Raw genomic sequence first — 6,000 nt, 5'->3', positions numbered from 1 at the left:
CAACACAACTGTTTCTTACTCGTCCCTCAAGCCTATCCCGAAACAAAATCCACTGCTGATGCAAATAGAATTCTCTCTCTCTCTCTCTCTCTCTCTCTATATATATATATATATATATATATATATATATATATATATATATATATATATATGGTCGCGGTACATACCGGTTTCCGGGGCACAATTTTAATTTTAAATGGAAGCAAGGAGTGAGTGGTATCTCGTTCGATAGATCTTGAAAAACTAAAAAGCGTTGTGGCAAAAGAGCTTTCATATCCGGCACTGTATTCAAAATGGCCGCCAAGACATGTTGCCTCTATCAGATACAGTAAAACGTGCAGTACCACTAATATGTAAACGATTGAACATAAATGAACCGAATAAAAACTCAAATAGAAAATGTCATGTAGCACATCGATTGATAGTGTTGCGGAGACTCCCAGGACCACCCTTCATGGGGGCCCAGGGCGCAACTTCAAAATTGTAAATCGAAACATGGGATGAATTATACCTCGTTCGACATATCTTTAAAAACTAAAGAGTGCTGTTGCAAAAGATTGTTCATATGGGTCACCGTTTTCAAAATGACCAGCAAGGCATGGTACCTGCATCAGCTAAAACGTCCAGTATCACTAATATGAAAACACCAGAACAAATATTCGAATAGGAAACGACAGAGGGTATTTATCATTCTATAGCTTGGGAATGTTGCAACAGTCGAAAAGATGATTAGAGTAAAAGTGCCATAATGGAAAGAAAGAAATTTAACTCCTAGAAAATTATCGCTCCAACCTCACTCCGTAAGTGAGTGAAGCGCGAAGGATCGGTGAAATTGCAAATGAGAGCCTTAGTTTTTGCAGATTGTATCTACGAAACAAAGTTATTTGAAATGTGTTTTTATAAGAGATAAATGTCTCTGTAATGGGATAAAGTATGTAAAATTCTTGTTAAATGGTATCTTCCATTTTGATTGCAGGCAATGGTTTGATGCAAAAATGAATCAACTGAAATGCGAAACCAATTTGTCGAACAATGCAATTTTAGAACAATGTTTACAAACGTTGGTTTTGTTCAACAGTCGTCTGCATGATATTGGTTCGCTTCTTTTCCTTCTATGTCTTCTTGCATGTGATAGAATATGAGTTTCACTGAGATGTCCACAGTTACATTCCGAATAACTTTCAACGGTAATTTCAGTTGTGATCCTTGGTAACGAAACGGTACATACTGATGCAGATATGTCCCAAAAAATCTTGCACGCAATGCGTTAAATTATCAGAGGCGAAGGGGCGGGTAAAATGTTGATAAATTTGAATTTCATCTTATTTTTATTCACCTTATTTCACTTTATTTTTATTCATTATAGTACCAGTCATTTGTACACACACGTGTTTCAGACAAACCATATCTATTGCAAATGAAAGTGAGGTTCTCGTTTGAGATTTTACCATTCATTCCCACTTCACCTACTTACAGACAGAGATCGGAAAGGTCATGTTATATCATTTCCTCTTTTGTATCATGTCAATTATACTTTAATAATCATTTTCTCCGTTGCATTAGATTCGAGCCGTGGAATGATAAATAATCTCTTCTTTTCTATACGAGTTTTATTCTGTTCATTTATCTCCAACTATTTTCATATTAGGGGTCTAGTGGTACTGGACGTTTTATCTGATACAGGCACCATGTCTTGGCGGCCATTTTAAAAACGGTGACCGATATGAAAAATCTTTTGTCACAACGCTTTTTACTTTTTAAAGATCTATGGAACGAGATATTACTCGCTCTATGTTTCCATTTAAATTTTTAAAGTTTGGCCCTGGTACCCCATGAAAGACGGCCCCGGGAGGCGCCGCGACAACACCATTCGATGGGCCATCCTGTATATATATATATATATATATATATATATATATATATAATGTATAGCCGCGGACACAGTATATGATCAAGGGAGCGGCTAAACCATAGTTTGCCGCTTTATCCAGTGTAAAGAAAGTAGGATTGAAGCCCATTTTATCCAGTGCATCCCTGAGCGTTAAGGGGGGCTATAGTCCCTATAACCCGCCCCTAGGATCTGCTATATATATATATATATATATATATATATATATATATATATATATATATATATATATATATATATGCTGAAATATATATTAAAAATGCTGAAATTTTGTACCAAGTTGGGAAATTCTTCTTGATACTCTGCAATATCACTAGATAAACAAGCAATGTTGCTAAAGCAAAATAAAGTTGTATTTTCTCAAATTGCGCTACGTAAAGTATTATATATTTACTGTGATCATGGTATAATATATTTCGAGTGAAGGAAGGAACAAAGTTACAAGAAACGGAAAATGTTTCTAAAGACTTTACTTCGAAAACGCGCTGACATATCACGTCTCATCATGCAGATGCTTCCAAAAGACTTAAATGCTTATAACGCTATTTACAACAATTGTTATTTCAAATCGTTTCAGAGATACCAAACACATTGGTAGAGATTGTTATACTGCTTAAAATGACGTATTTGTATTAAATTTTTGTAATGATTATTGCTTTCCTTTGCTTCTATAACATTACAACAGTTTTTGGTGGTTTTAATTACAAGTGGCAATTACATTATTTTAAGCAGTGTTACATAAATAGATAGCTAAATATTATTCTAAATATGTGCAAATAACGTAGATAAACTGCAAAATATTTTAAAATTACTCGTAATTTGTTTTATGGTGCAAGAATGCTTTCAAGAGACGATGTTCTTCATAGTCTTTGGGCTAATTATAATGTTAATGTTTAAATCTTCGTTCCAGCAATACATGTAAATGCAAATTGTAACTGAAATTAAATGTAACTGATGCATTTTCAGTAACACTAGTTGTTTCCCCTAAGCCTTAGGCCTGGTGTACACTTTAGATTAAGACCGTGCTTAATTAAAAGTTCTAATTGCACCCTAATTATATTTCAATTGCTTTAGTTTGACCACCGACCACCTCAAACTCGATCCATACCATATAGCTATATGCAATTATTCAAGAACTTACAGTTAGTAATACACAGTGTTCACTTTTGTTTTGTTTTGTTTTGTTTTAGTTTAACGTCCCACAATTATGCTAGGGCAGCTAAAGGAGATGTGGAGCTAATGATTATAGTGGAATCCGAACCACATCAGTCGTTCAACTTTCCCCTACCGGAAATCGAACTCGGGACCACGCGAACCGAAATCAAGAGTTCTAGCCGCTAGACCAAATGGGGGTCCTCACATTGTGTTGATTTAAATCATTCAGATTAACAAGTAGCGTGTCTGTACTCCGAAAGTAGCGAATTCGAATTATTTGTAGCCCAAATATATAGAAACGAATACTGATAGTGCTAATGAAATAATTTAATATGAGCTGGAAAGTGTGCTGGACGTATTGCAAGAAGAAATTATGATCGATGGACGAAAACAATTCTAGACTGGATACCAAGAGACAAAGCCAGCCAAGGAAACCTCCCCATACAAGAAGGTGTGACGAAATCAAGAGCCACTGAGAAGTAACCTGGAAAAGAATTGCCCAAGTTAAATAGTTGTGGAGAAGACTTGGAAAGACCTTCATCCAGCAATGGATTGATAATGGTTGATTATGATGATGGTGATGATTTTATTATATGTGGACTTCGGAGGTAAACTAAACCAAGTCATAAGTTCGTAATTTTACAGAAGCGAAAAACCGGTTCCTCAACTAAGACTAAATATATAACTTTTACTAGGTAAGGTAGGGTAAAAATGGATCCAAAATTTAATGAAAGTCAAAGAGCGAAAAAAGTATTTTTGACTATTCAATCCATCATGTTGCAGCAAAACTACGAAAATTAATACAAAAAAATCAGAAAGTTAAGAATCACTTGTTTTGGCGAGTGAGAAAAAATAGATACAGAGAACTCGAATTACCTATATACTTATATAATATGTATGTCCATGTTTCGCAACTAATTTTCAATCAATATAAAATTTGAACATAATAAACGGAAGATTAGTTTTCTCGAATAAAGATTGCATGCGCCGTTGAGAGCTCAAGAATAAGATAATTCTATGTTACGGCACTCGATATGTGCTTACGTAATGCATTACGACCTTATGAACTTGTATAAGAACAGAATGCACTTAAAATGAGACGCGAACTATGCGAAATATCGGACTTTGAATCTAACTTGTTTTGTGATCCAACTCGAGACCTCACATAGCAAAGATGAGTGTAGTAGCTCCCACCACAAGTTTCAGGACGTTCGTGTTATAAAGTGTCAGTTAAACACGGAGATGTGAAACGGTAATAAAGCAATTCATCAATTTCAAACAAAATACGTATATTGTAGTAATAATTTACCCTATTTGTTAAGATAATGAACGTTATATTCTGTTTTTAAAATTATAGTCAAAGCAGAATGTATTGAATAATGAGAAATTGTAAAGTTTCAATTTCGGTACCATTAAATACATTCGTGCTGCTATGTGTTGCGTTATCCGTTAGGAGGTATTGAACAATTCTGATTCAAAGGAAGGAAATAAACTACTGTACAGTACTGGAGTTAATTTAATAGAGTTTAATTATATAGGCAGTTCTGAGGCTATATGAGACAAAGTCTATTGCTGAAAGTGAAATATGGGTTCTATTAGGGTTTTAGGGTGATATACCCACTGATCATTGAACCTGGAATACGCGCATGGAAAGCATTAGCACTAGCAAATTAGCTATGAAGAGGTACACCATACCATAATTCTAAGTCAAAATGAAAGGAAAAAATAACCGGGAACGACAGACTGTACGAGAATAATACTTTCACTATTTTAATTTCACACTATTTTAATTTCACACTATTTATTTCGAGACTTTCGAGACTTTCGAGACGAGACCGAGATTTGGTACTCGAGACCGAGACCGAGACCGAGACAAGCATCTGTTGACCGAAACGAGACCGAGACCGAGACGGTGATTTTTTACTCGAGACGAGACCGAGACCGAGACCGTTATTAATCAACCGAGACGAGACCGAGACTGTACAAAGTCTCGTCTCGTCTCGTCTCGATACCATCCCTACTGGAAATTAGTCAAACAACAGCTTCAACGCAGAAATTCATTCTTTGATTTTGTTTAAAGCGCTACATTACTTGGAAATGAGTCAACAATACCTGTCAAAGCTGCTCGTGCAAGTGTTGATTTGAACGTCAGGAGACCACAGTTTGTCTCCTCAGCTGCCCGCATTTCCCATCTGTACTACACAGAGCAGTCTACCACGCTCGCTCCTGTGAACGTGGTGTGATGATGGAATGCATATACGCAAGGGGTAAAGCAAGCAAAGAGTAGAAAGGAAACGAAAACATAGTAATATTCCAAATATTATTAAATATCTTAATTAGCAACAAACAGCGCACGATATTTGGTGGTTCACGTGCTCTTGCGAACTGCACAAGGCGACGCCATTGGAAGGAGGGCAAATTACCCAACAATGAGGAAAAAATTGACGACGGTGGAGTTCAAACATCACGCACTAATGGGTTAAAGATGACAGCATTGCTGTTTATGCATTGTGGTTTCGATGCAATGTTTTTTTCTTTCCGGTGCTATTTTCTTCGTCTGTAGCTTTCCGCTTGGGCCGGAGCTAAAGTTGCTATAGTAACAGTGCTCTGTCAAGATATCACTCTATATAATTTAGACTAAACAGACAGTAAATAACAAACATATGTTGTAATTTTTGTAGCACTAAATTGTGCACGTAAATCAGCTTATTTTAGACTATATGTTTCACGTACCATGACACTTTCCGCTAACCGAGTATGACCCAAGTGTTCGTTTAAAATATTCTTACAGTGGCATATAGTCATTTTGTTGACTCAACGGTTAATACAGTTTGGTTGCAAGTGATCACCCATCACTGCGAAACAACCAAATTTGGTTTCAAAATTTTTAACCACACCGCGTGGTCACGTTTCAACCCAATCATTTTTTCTCAGTG

The sequence above is a fragment of the Thermobia domestica genome, chromosome 12 (assembly GCF_964235325.1).
Source record: "Thermobia domestica chromosome 12, izTheDome1.hap1.1, whole genome shotgun sequence".
In the NCBI taxonomy this organism is placed as follows: Eukaryota; Metazoa; Arthropoda; class Insecta; order Zygentoma; family Lepismatidae; genus Thermobia; species Thermobia domestica.
Note: the sequence above shows the minus strand (reverse complement) of the source record.